This window comes from Asterias rubens, chromosome 4, assembly GCF_902459465.1.
Source record: "Asterias rubens chromosome 4, eAstRub1.3, whole genome shotgun sequence".
NCBI classification, from domain to species: Eukaryota; Metazoa; Echinodermata; class Asteroidea; order Forcipulatida; family Asteriidae; genus Asterias; species Asterias rubens.
In genome coordinates, this window is record NC_047065.1 from 17,359,756 (window position 1) to 17,373,862 (window position 14,107).

At 39.2% G+C, this 14,107-nt stretch overlaps 1 long non-coding RNA gene across 1 annotated transcript in view; it reads left to right on the forward strand.

Moving 5' to 3' along the window:
• Positions 1 to 13,048, forward strand: part of LOC117289531 — a 32,716-nt gene extending 19,668 nt beyond the window's left edge. Inside the window, exons 3-4 of the long non-coding RNA XR_004518951.1 lie at positions 11,310 to 11,476; positions 12,952 to 13,048. This is a non-coding gene — a long non-coding RNA (uncharacterized LOC117289531). The remainder of the gene's footprint in view (positions 1 to 11,309; positions 11,477 to 12,951) is intronic.
• Positions 13,049 to 14,107: the final 1,059 nt, after the last annotated feature.

Below are 14,107 nucleotides of genomic sequence, written 5' to 3' on the forward strand. Positions count from 1 at the left end.
ACTACAGAGTCTGTAGCACATTCAAATACATGTTCCGTCTCTTTCAACTCGGGAGAACTGGCATCTTCATCAAAAGACAGCCATCATCTCACATTATCGTCGATTACTGATATGCAAACATATTCATATGCTAATCTACTGGTCAGCATTTATTTGGGGTACGATCTTCTAAGAACAAGAGAGGCCATCAGCAAAGCTCGATACTACGGAGTCTGTAGCACATTCAAATACATGTTCCGTCTCTTTCAACTCGGGAGAACTGGCATCTTCATCAAAAGACAGCCATCATCTCACATTATCGTTACCATTGTGATTCTAAAAGTAAATTCATCTTGCTATTGATTAGATTGTCTATCATAGCTTTTACAGATTATGTCTTTATAGTATAGTGTGACGACTTTTTCAATGTTTCCGGCTTATTGTTAAAGGCACTGGACACGTTTGGTAATTGTCAAAGACCAGTATTCTCACTTGGTGGATCCCAAAACACATGTATGCTTAAAATAACAATCAGTGAAACTTTGGGCTCAGTTGGTCATCAAAGATACATAAGAAAATAATGGAGCCATTCCCCACAATGTTTTTTACTATCAACAGTTATCCATTGCTCATTAACAAGTCAGTTTTTATGCTAACAATTGTTTTGAGTAATTACCAATAGTGTCCAGTGCCTTTATTAAAGGTTCTTGTTTGTAGTTCTGTTTATTGCAACAGTTTAAACTCTTTTTGTCAATAATATGTATAGTTTATTTCGTTTAAAATTAAAAAAGCTTGTCGTGGTAAGAGCATCGAGTTCAAGTTCTGGTGGTTTTATCATCGGAATGTGGGTTCAAATCTTATCATGGCACTTGTGTTCACACAGGGGTATAAATGGTCACCTGTGTGAGGGTAGGGGTTGAAAAGCGACTTGCACCATACTGCAGCTCAGGGCTGTATACTCCATAGAGAGCTGAGAAAGCTTCAAGGAATGTTATTGTAAAATGCACTAAACACTATAGTACTAGTTATTATTAAAGGAACAGACTGAGCAAACTTGTACTATGGCTTATACAAAATATAGATTGATTTGAGAACATTTCTTAGGCCTGATGAATTGTAAGGCACTGGATACGTTTGGATACGTTTGGTAATTGTGAAAGACTAGTATTAATCCAACTAGTATTAATCCAACGGTTCTTTTCAGAACCACCCCAACTCATTTAGAGATTGTTATTACATGGTGTTACCGCAAACTCTTCTATAACTAGTATTCTCACTTGGTGTATCCCAAAATATGCATAACATTACAAACAGTGAAAATTTGGGCTCAATTGGTCATCAAAAGTGCAAGAAAATAACGGAACAACTTCGCTGAATGTTTTTTTTTTTTTTACTATCAACAGGGAGAAAGGTCAGTTTTTATGGTACCAATTATTTGGATTATTTACCAATTATGTCCAGTGCCTTTAAGATTTTTGTTTGTGGTTCTGTTTATTGCTACAGTTTATACTCTGTTAAAATTTGTCAATCTGTAATTTTGTTTAATAAGGGAGGTTTAAAATATAGAGGATAATGTCCATATCCAACCACCACTTTTTCATTCGTTATGAAATATTTTAGATTACAACCAATATTCTGCATTTTCATTGGTTTAGAGCTTGTCACATGATATGTCTTAGTTTTACTAGACGACGGCCGTGTGATAGTGCATCGGTTTGCCATGTGATAGTGCATCGGTTTGCCGTGCGCTAGTCCGAAGACTATCACACGACGTGCAGTACACAGACGTCCGTTGCATGTACGAGGATGATAAATTAAAAGTCTGTAACCATGTCGGATTACAGAACACTACATGCAGCAAAGTAAAAGTTTTCGCAATCTGTATTCGCGTCGTCCATGGATTGTAGCATTCAGGTCTGTAACTTAATAGTACAGTATTTAGAAATGTTTGGGGTGTTATAAAACAATTATTGACTGCTTTTACTTGTGCAATGGTTAAAACTATGACTCCCTCGATGATCCCCCTAGCGTTCTATTTAAAACAGAACGCTCCGGGGATCACCTCGGGAATCATAGATTTAACCATAACACTCGAAGCAGTCAATATTTGTATATTGAATTTACTCAAATGAGATACTCCTTGTGGTAAAAATAAGTGAACAAGTGGTGGCAGGTTATGGAAATTATTCCAAGATTACAGTGTACAGTGTAAATGTTTCCTTATTTTTATCTAATTTTGTGTACTTTGTCAAACATTATTGAGCACATATGCCAGTTTGCTCAGTTTACAATTGACCATTTTAAATGGAAAGTGTTTTGGTATATCGAAAGATAACATGTTTAAAGCTGTGTTTATCTTTTTATTGGTGAATACGACTATTTATCAAGTTTAACTATTCACTTTAGTTTGTAACGAATTGACAGTTGAGTGTAGACTCACAAAAATAATCTACACTTTCATCAATAGTTTATTTCATTTAAACTTAAAGAAGGGTGTCGTGGTTAAGAGCGTCCAACCTGGTCATGGTCACTCTGGGGTATAATGGGTACCTTTGAGGGTAGGGGTTGAAATGCCACTAGCACTATGCTACAGCTCAGGGCTGTCCATAGAGAGCTGAGAAAGATTAAAGAAATGTTATTGGCCCAATGACGTGGGCACTAATGTAAAGCACAATAATACGGTTATTGAAAATTTGCGCTTAACACTAAAAACTAGTTATTATTAAAGGAACAGACTGAGCAAACTTGTACTGGCTAATACGAAATATAGATTGATTTGAGAATTTTTGTTAGGCCTAATGAATTGTAAGGCACTGGACACATTTGGTAATCTGATTGTGAAAGACCAATATTCTCACTTTGTGTATCCTAAAATATGCATAAAATAACAAACAGTGAAAATTTGGGCTCAATTGGTCATCGAAAGTGCAAGAAAATAATAAAGCCGTTTCTACCAATGTTTCTTTATACTATCAACAGGGAAAACAAGTCAGTTTTTATGCTACCAATTATTTTGAGTAATTCCCTAGAATGTCCAGTGCCTTTAAAGCCAGTGGACACTATTGGTAATTGTCAAAGACCAGTCTTCTCACTTGGTGTATCTCAACATATGCATAAAATAACAAACCTCTGAAAATTTGAGCTTGATTGGTCATCGGAGTTGCGAGATAACTATGAAAGAACAAAGCACCCTTGTCACACAAAGTTGTGTGCTTTCAGATGCTTGATTTCGGGACCTCAAATGCTAAACTTGAGGTCTCGAAATCAAATTCGTGTAAAATTACTTCTTTCTCGAAAACTACTCCACTTCAGAGGGAGCCGTTTCTCACAATGTTTTATACTACCAACCTCTCCCCATTACTCGTTACAAAGTAAGGTTTTATGCTAATAATTATTTTGACTAATTACCAATAGTGTCCACTGCCTTTAAGGTTTTTGTTTGTGGTTCTGTGTTGGCACAGTTCACTCTGTTAAGCTTGTCACTCTTTAGGCCTAATTCTGTTTTATCAAGGGAGTTTTAAAATATAGATAGGATAATGTCCGTATCCTACCACCACTATTTCATTAATCATTAAATAATTTTATATTGAATTTACTCAAATGAGAAATTCCAAGATTACAGTGTATACAGTACAGTGTAAATGTTTGTTTTCTTGTTTTTATCTAATTATGTGTACTTATCAAACATTGTTGAGTACAGTGCCAGTTTTCTCAGTTTACAATTAAACTATTTTAAATGGAAAGTTTTTCGGTAAACCAGTATCGGAAGATATAACGTTTTTTGAGCTGTGTTTTTATGGACAAGGATCATTTTATCTTTTAATTTGGGAAGACGGCCATTTTCAAGTTGAACTATTCACTTTAGTCTGTAACGAATTGACAGTTGAGTGTAGATTCACTAAAATAATCTACACTTTCATCAATATAGTTTATTTCATTTAAAATTAAAGGAAGGGTGTCGTGGTTAAGAGTATTCAATTCAAGTTTTGGTGGTTAATCATCGCAATGTGGGTTTGAATCTGGTCATGGCACTTGTGTACACCCAGGGGTATTTTATGGGTCTGTGGGTAAGCTGGACGCGTACGGCCCGCTGGGATATTATTCTGTAAATGCATTGTGCACGACGCCATTTTTTTGGCAGTTTTTGATTTTTATTTCAAGAGGTCTACTTTCTCTAAACCATAAAAGTTTGTTGGATACCTATCTTTCTGAAATGAATAAATCAGTACCGGTATGTTATTGTATTTTTTAAGTTTTTTTTTAGAAAAGTAATAGTTTGAAAGATATTCTGGGACAAGGAGTGGGCCTACATGTTGTGTATTTGTAAAACCTAAAATGGAATTTAAATTGCAGTACAGAACTTTATTTAAATTATATGTGTTTTATTTTGTAATTTACTATTCTTATTTTTCAATATTTGGTTGGCAATCAAGTGCTCCAGTATAGGTGAACCGGTTGAAGTTGAACTATTTAACTATTTAAACAAGTGACTCGTGACTCTGACTCGGACTTGACCCAAATGATTCGTTACTCGGACTCAGACTCAAACAAGTGACTCGGGACTTGGACTCGACCCAAGTGACTTGTGACTCATGACTCGGACTCCGATTTGACATAGGTGACTCGACTTCAACACTGCTTAAATGTATCTAATTTTGTGTACTTTGTCAAACATAATCTATCTGGTAAATTGGCAGTTTGCTCAGCTTACAATTGAACTATTTTAACTGGAAAGTGTTTATGTAAATCAAAAGATAACATGTTTATGCATCCAACGTTTGCACATTAGCTGGGTAGTGGCACATTGAATTTCGCACGTTGTAGGCCAACACTGAAAGAAAATTTATACTCTGGCAGTTCTTGCCCTACTCTTTGGCATATAAAACCTAACTTAGTCTCATCATCTACTTGGGTTTTTCTTGTTTTGTTTTTCTTCGCCTTAACCAACAACTTTTCCTCTTGTGTCTCTTTTCTAAAATGCTCTGCGAACGTTATGTTTTTACTGCCCTCTCTACTCTACCAGTTGTTCCTGGCTACACTGCTTGCAGGGTTGTCAAATGCACCCTGGTATAACCATGAAGCTATAGCTCCATGGTATAACTCACTCCACTACAACAGTCTTGACTTCTCTGTCAGGGCATGCAAAAGACTATCTATCTCTGCAAAGCCCTGTATGAACTGTTTTTCATAGGACGCAAGGCCAAGAATCCTTCAAACTCTTGGGGACAGGTTTACCTTCTGTAGTAGTCTATACAGAAACGCCTTTGTACAACATCGGCAGCCCGGCCAAGAATCCTTCAAACTCTTGGGGACAGGTTTACCTTCTGTAGTAGTCTACACAGAAACGCCTTTGTACAACACATGCCCACAGACTATATGACGGTTCTATCACACCTCTTTTCTTTATGCCAACAACCTGTCTCGGTATCTCTCCTAAGGCAGTCAGAGTCCCATCTTGGTCTCTGTTTTACTGGCCTTGCATCTCCAGTGGTTATGTGGTGTTTCATAATATATCCGTCCTACCTATATCTTGACCCCCACGTCTTTGAACTCTACTAAGCGCGTCCTGACTGGAACAGCTTACTCGTTTTGTACATTGTCTGTACTTGTAAATAAGTCTAGAAAATGCAAAGACAAACCCTGCTTTGGCTCACTAGCCTCATTTGCCTTATTTTTGATTGCCTCATGTTCCACAGTGGAAATTAAACCTACAGTGATAGTTTTTCGAGCCACTATGGAACCATCTGGTTCCCTACTCTACAAGTGATCTGGCTAATACTACTCTGTTCCTTTATCTAACACTCTAGCCTATTCTCTTGTGATAAATGTCTGTCCTCATGAGCTTTCTCTACTGAGCCACTCTGTCCTGGCTTGTTATGTTTAACTCTTTAAACAATCCAAGCACAGGGGTCTTCATTTCTTTCTCTATTTCTCTGAGAATTGAGTAGATCCAATGGCAGCCTCGGCGGTTTGCTCATTCGAGTGGTCCCTCCATCGGAAGCTTGATACAGATAAGCAAGTAATGAGAAGAACTGTCCTGGGGTGATCAACTTGTAGGCATTGTTTTGTGATGAGGCATGCTTGTTTCGAGGTATGTTGGTGAAGAGAGAGACAACGTGTACATCAAAACTTACAACAATGTCCGAATGACTGAGGTAGATGGTGACGAAATGACTTCGGCTGGTGATGTGATGCTTTGTGAGGCAGCTTGAGACTAATGGAGAGAAAGGAGCTGGTTGGTGATCTTGTGCTCGATGGCCTGGATAGGGTTTCTTGGTAGTTGTCTTTAAGTGTCGGTTGAGAGAATCTCAGTCACCTTGTTGTTCCTAGTCAGAGGTGGACATGACCACAGTGGCGTTACCCTTGTTGGCTGACGTGTGGATGGATTTGTCTTTAGGTATAGCTCAGATGGCGGCATTTTATTGCTTGCGTGTGTTAGGTTTTGGTAGCTTAGAATTCTTGATGGTTTGAAGGATCTTGATTCGGACTTCGTTAGGATTAGGTTTAGCATTAGGATTAGGTTTAGCATTAGGATTAGGGTTAGGGTTAGGGTAAGTTGTTCAGGTGTTGTAGGAACTGATGAAGTGCTGTCCAGGCCATTGAACACAAGATCACCAACCAGCTCCGATCTCTCCATCAGTCTCAAGCTGCCTCACAAAGCATCGCATCACCAACCGAAGTTGGTTCGTCAACATCATTAAGGACATTCACCTCAGTCAATTGGACATTGTTGTAAGTTTTGATGAAGTCTCTCTCTTCACCAACATACCCACGTAAGAAGCATGCCTGATCACCAAACAACGCCAACAAGCTGATCCCTCCATGACAGAACACACAAGCCTCACTCCTCAACAAGTCAACAATCTACACCACTTTCAGTCTGTCTTTCATCGGTTGCCCTATCAACCATACAAATGTCTCACTGTTTGGTTGTCGCCGTCAACCACAGAAATGTCTTATTCTTTGGTTGGCCATCAACCACAGAAATGTATCGCTCTTTGGTGGCCTTGTCAACCACAGAAATGTCTCACTATTTGGTTAACAATAGAAATTTGTCACTCTTTGGTTGCGCCCTCAACCACAGAAATTTCTATCTCTTTGGTTGCGCCCTCAACCACAGAAATTTCTGTCTCTTTGGCTGCACTGACAACCACAGAAATGTCTCGCTCTTTGGTTGCGTCATCAACCACGTAAATGTTTTGCTCTTTGGTTGCCCTCGCAATCAGAGAAATGTCTCGCTCTTTGGTTGCGTCATCAACACTAGAAATGTCTCGCTCTCTGGTTGCGCTGTCAACCACGTAAATGTTTTGCTCTTTGGTTGCCTTGTCAACCACAGAAATGTCAACCACAGAAATTTCTATATCTTTGGTTGTGCCATCAACCACACAAATGTACGGCTCTTTGGTTGCCCTATGAACCACAGATATTTCTCGCTCTTTGGTTGCGCCGTCAACCACATAAATATATTGCTCTTTGGTTGCCCCGTCAACCACATGAATGTATTGCTCTTTGGTTGCCATGTCAACCACAGAAATTTTCATCTTTTCGGTTGTGCCGTCAACCACAGAAATGTCTCACTCTTTGGTTGCGACATCAACCACAGAAATGTATCGCTCTTTGGTTGCGGCATAAACCACAGAAATGTATCACTCTTTGGTTGCGGCATTAACCATAGAAATGTATCGCTCTTTGGTTGCGACATCAACCATAGAAATGTATCACTCTTTGGTTGCGGCATCAACCACAGAAATGTCTCACTCTTTGGTTGCGACATCAACCAAAGAAATGTATCACTCTTTGGTTGCGGCATCAACCACAGAAATGTATCGCTCTTTGGTTGCAGCATCAACCATAGAAATGTATCGCTCTTTGGTTGCAGCATCAACCACAGCAATGTATCGCTCTTTGGTTGCGGCATCAACCATAGAAATGTATCGCTCTTTGGTTGCGGCATCAACCATAGAAATGTATCGCTCTTTGGTTGCGGCATCAACCATAGAAATGTATCGCTCTTTGGTTGCGACATCAACCATAGAAATGTATCACTCTTTGGTTGCGGCATCAACCACAGAAATGTCTCACTCTTTGGTTGCGACATCAACCATAGAAATGTATCACTCTTTGGTTGCGGCATCAACCATAGAAATGTATCGCTCTTTGGTTGCGGCATCAACCACAGAAATGTATCGCTCTTTGGTTGCAGCATCAACCACAGAAATGTATCGCTCTTTGGTTGCAGCATCAACCAGAGAAATGTCTCACTCTTTGGTTGCGACATCAACCATAGAAATGTATCGCTCTTTGGTTGCGGCATCAACCACAGAAATGTATCGCTCTTTGGTTGCGGCATCAACCACAGAAATGTATCGCTCTTTGGTTGCGACATCAACCATAGAAATGTATCACTCTTTGGTTGCGGCATCAACCACAGAAATGTATCGCTCTTTGGTTGCGACATCAACCACAGAAATGTATCGCTCTTTGGTTGCGGCATCAACCATAGAAATGTATCGCTCTTTGGTTGCGCCATCAACCATAGAAATGTATCGCTCTTTGGTTGCAGCATCAACGATAGAAATGTATCGCTCTTTGGTTGCGACATCAACCACAGAAATGTATCGCTCTTTGGTTGCAGCATCAACCAGAGAAATGTCTCACTCTTTGGCTGCGACATCAACCATAGAAATGTATCACTCTTTGGTTGCAACATCAACCATAGAAATGTATCGCTCTTTGGTTGCAGCATCAACCAGAGAAATGTCTCACTCTTTGGTTGCGACATCAACCATAGGAATGTATCGCTCTTTGGTTGCGGCATCAACCACAGAAATGTATCGCTCTTTGGTTGCGGCATCAACCATAAAAATGTATCACTCTTTGGTTGCAGCATCAACCACAGAAATGTATCGCTCTTTGGTTGCAGCATCAACCACAGAAATGTCTCACTCTTTGGTTGCGACATCAACCATAGAAATGTATCGCTCTTTGGTTGCGGCATCAACCACAGAAATGTATCGCTCTTTGGTTGCGACATCAACCAGAGAAATGTCTCACTCTTTGGTTGCGACATCAACCACAGAAATGTATCGCTCTTTGGTTGCAGCATCAACCACAGAAATGTATCGCTCTTTGGTTGCAGCATCAACCAGAGAAATGTCTCACTCTTTGGTTGCGACATCAACCATAGAAATGTATCGCTCTTTGGTTGCGGCATCAACCACAGAAATGTATCGCTCTTTGGTTGCGACATCAACCAGAGAAATGTCTCACTCTTTGGTTGCGACATCAACCATAGAAATGTATCACTCTTTGGTTGCGACATCAACCACAGAAATGTATCGCTCTTTGGTTGCAGCATCAACCATAGAAATGTATCGCTCTTTGGTTGCGACATCAACCACAGAAATGTCTCGCTATTTGGTTGCCCTGTCAACCATAGAAAAATCTTGCTCTTTGGTTGCCATGTGTCAACCACAGAACTGTATCTGTTTTTGGTTGTGCTGTCAACCACAGAAATGTATCGCTCTTTGGTTGACATGTCAACCACAGAAACATCTTTCTCTTGTGTTGCGCCATCAACCCCAGAAATTTCTATCTTTTTGGTTGTGCCGTCAACCACAGAAATGTCTCACTCTTTGACTGCCCTGTCAACCACAGAAATTTCTATCCCTTTGGTTGCCCTGTCAACCACAGAAACGTCTCACTCTATTATTGCTCTGTCAAACAGAGACATTTCATTCTCTTTGTTTGCGCTGACTACCACATAAATTTTTATCTCTTTAAATTTGGTTGTGCTGACAAAAACAAAAATGTCTATCTCTTTGGTTGTGCCATCAACCACAGCAATTTTCTTTCTCTTATACTCTGGCGGTTTTGGTCAAGTCGATGATGTGACAAGTTTGAGACATTTTGCATATCTCAGGCAACATTCAGGGGTACCGAATATTATCTGCATGGCAGGACATAGTTCTTTTTGGGCATGATTTTTGTAATGTGGTTTTCGTTTAACTTTTTGCTGTATTTAATTGTAGTGTCTGTTGATGTTATTCTAACATGGTTGGTTACAACAAAGGTTTTTCTTTTTCTAGTTTAAAGACACTGGACACCTTTGGTAATTGTCAAAGACCAGTCTTCTCACTTGGTGCATCTCAACATATGCATAAAATAGCAAACCTGTAAAAATTTTAACTCAATTGGTGGTCAAAGTTGCCAGATAATAATGGAAGAAAACACCCTTGTCACACGAAGTTGTGTGCTTTCAGATGCTTGATTTTGGGACTTTTTATTCTGAGGTCTCGAAATCAAATTCAAATATTTTAGTGGAAAATTACTTCTTTCTTGAAAACTACGTTACTTCAGAGGGAGCCATTTCTCACAATGTTTTATACCATCAACAACTCCCCATTGCTAATTACCAAGTAAGGTTTTATGTTCACAATTATATTGAGTAGTCACCAATAGTATCCAGTGTGATTAAAAATTGTTTTGTTTACTTTGTTTAGCCTTTTACTGTGTTTTTCTTTGTGGTATTTAAGGTTTTGAAAAGATTCATTGTAGGGTTTAGGTAACTATTCATATTGGTCTAAAGATGTTTTTATTCTGCTTTACCCTGTAAGTTCCGTCAGTCGGATTTCTAAAAAACTCCAGCAACAAATGGAACACACAGTATAGCTTAACTTCCGAGTCCGTGCAATAACATAAGTATTTGACCCACTGCATCATTGTCATTTAAGGCTGCTGATTGCAGCATTTGCCATTATGGGAGTAAAATTGCATATGAATTTTATGGTAGGCATTTAAAAATCTGTTTAATGGATTGAGTGTCACCTAATATGTGCACTAACCGCACAATCATGGAGAAATTCATTGTATAAAACTCCCAAAATGGCGCAACAAAGATTTTCCTGATCATCAAATTTAAGTTCTGGTGGTTAGGTCATCGGAGTGTGTATTCGAATTTCAGTCGGAACATTATAAGTGGGTACCAGCTAGGGTAGAGGTTGATACTGTGTATGAAAAGCCCTTGGAGCATAGGGTTGCCCAGGTTGTATACCCCCAAGGGAGCTGAGACAGATTAAAAGAATGTTATGGCCAATTGACCAATGCAATAATGTAAAGCGCATTGAGACGGTTATTGTGAAATGTGCTTTATATAAGAACTAGTTATTACTACAAATATTATTATGACATCATGTAGTTTGGGTCAATAAGTTGTTTTATCATGTGTTGTACTCTTTATTTAGTTTACTTCTCAAATAATAAACCTCAAGGTAAACAGACTGGGCATTTTTTTCTTTGCTCAATCCCAATATTCTTTTTTGTACTTGTAGGAATCCTTGAGAAGATGACACTCTGAGATGTGCAGGAAGATGTGTGGGGAGGCAGCCCACCAGCAAGGCTTCCCCTGAAATGGCGGCTGAAGAGACACAAGTACATAAAGTGCTATAGAAGCTTTACTGTAGTGAAATATTTGCCATCATTCTGCAATACACACATGGTAAGTTGCAGTCAAGTTTGTTGTTATTCTATCTTTAAATAAATTAGCTAACGACAGGGCCCAATTTTATGGCTCTGCTTACCGTAAGCACAGAATCGAGGTTACGGAAGCAGGGAGTTCTGTGCTTACGACAAGCGTATTTCACGGGTTAGGGGTGAATTTTGGCTTCTGCGGGAGTGTACTCCCTGTTACTAGGCATTTTACACTTACAAGGCTAGCGCAGAAACTCGGCGCTTGCTCGTAAGCAGGGAATCGTGATCAGAAGCACAGGATTCTGCAGTAAGCATGCCGAGCCATGAAATTTGGCCCAGTGCCGCTAACAAAAAGGTTTTACTGAACTCCTGTATTTGAGATTTGAGTCCAGAGTTAAAACAGTTTTCATTTCATTGATTTTGTTGTGACATTTTATGGCCAAGTTTCTGCGACTGCCTAGTGCCCAACTTTATGGTGTGTGCCAACCAACAATGTCTGTAGTGTAGGTATGCATGAATATATTCAGGGTATTTCATTGTCACCAATTGAATGATTTCACTGTGCACATTTTTCTTTACCAGAATGCCTTGTGCGATCATGACCCCAGCGGTGCGTTTTGGCGGTTGTAACCAATAACCACAGGCCAATAATCAAAACTTTTATTGGTTACTGTAGCTAAAACGCACCCATTGAAGTGTAACTTTGAAATATCCTATATTGCATATTTAGGTTAATCCTGTGATTGATCCATCTTATGGTGAAGACTATACAGAGCGTACTGTAAAAAGATGCATCAAGATAGAGCTACTGGTCCCCTCTCAATGTTTTTCGATCTTGCGGAATGCTATATATAATTGCGTACAGTTTTAGGTCATCGTATAAAAGCATGATTCATTTGAAATGTTTTGCATCGAAACACAGGCAATTTGACACCCATGTACTTAAAACATAAATGGTTTTTGAAAAGTGTTGTAACCGTTTGTTATAAAATGCTTTGATAAGAAAGATATTTTAAAAGTAGAATACAATGATCCACACATATTTGCCTCCAAATTGCGTATGTTGACAAACACGGTCGGCCATTTATGGGAGTCAAATTTTGGACTCCCATAAATGGCCGACCGTGTTAGTTTGCAAAGTAAAAGGAAAACCATGCAATTTCTACGCAAATATGTGTGGATCATTGTATTCTATTTTTAAAACAACTTTCCAACAATATGCATGTTATAACAAACGGTTACTCATGCTTTTTATTGACCAACTCGTCCGATCCAAGGCAACGTGTTCCTTTAACGTGACAGCACTCTATACCAACTGAGCTATCTAGACCTATGACGCGGTGTTCCTATTTTGTACATACATCGTTTTAAACTGTCTTGTAGCCAGGGATCATATGACACAGTTGGTAGAAATGTCTACACATTACGTTATTCTGGAGGTGGTTGGTTCGAGTCCCACTCTAGTCAATTTTGTTTTTCAACCCGAAATTGTTTTCTTTACAGGTCTAAAAGAGACATGACAAGACAAGCACATAAGAAAATGAAATGATGGAAAACCTCTTCAGTTGATTGTGTTCTGCTCAGATGTTGCCTAAAGCGACAAGGGATGCTCAGGTAATACTGCTCAGAATTATTATAACAACAAATCCTTATGTAAAAGATAATTTTAACATTGAAAGGGGCAGCAGTGTAGACAGACCATGAGCAGGCCTGGAATTTCATGTTGGAAGGGCAAGGCCATTTGCATTTTGCAAAGGGCACTTCGATGGGAAACTTTTGAAGGGCACCAAGGCCAAGACATTGGGCAATGGAGACCCTGCATGTTATTCCAGGCCTGAGTGCAGATGCTAAGGTATTTTGATGGTGTTTATATAAAACCTTTGATCAAATTTCGTTGCATCAGAACAAAACTGTCAAATCTGCATTGAATAGATCCTGCAAATATTACGAAAGTGCCCCATGTGAAAACTGTGCAATTTTGTCCATACATTCTCGTTATTTTAACCATGTCTGATGATGTATACAAAGTCAAATCTTATTCAAACTAGCTTATGGTGGCCACTTTACAAACGCCGGAACAACTCGGAGTATCCATTTTTTGTTATGGTCAGTCGACCATATTCTTTGAACCGGGAAATCTATTGTGCTGCATGCACAGGCTAGGCAGGCACCTGTACCGTGCTATGCTTTGAATCCCTCATAAAAATATATGGTTGGTACTGGAATTCATGCTTTAAATCTCCCATTTTCTGGGGGATATTGTGTAATTCTGGATTCCAGACCTTTTGTCCTTAATTTACAAATGATCGCGCAGGTTGCCATCGCTGTATTTGGCTCAATGAGAGGTTGTCCGAATGGTAGATTATTAATATTAGATTGTCATTCTTAGCCTTTGCCAAGGTTTTACGACAAAGAGTGAACTCATACCTATTTTTAACACAAAACAGAAGTAAGTTTATTATGTTTCAATAATAAATCTGAGGGGTGGAAAGCCTCGATTACCTACAGAGGTGAGGTAACCAATAGTTATTTCTTTGTTATTTGTTTTTCTTTGATTTTTGTTTATCTTGCAGTACTTCTCCACGTTGGGAGAGATTGATAGGGAACAGGTGATGAGGAGGGTGACTCCAGGAATGCGGCCCCATTACAATGTGAGCAT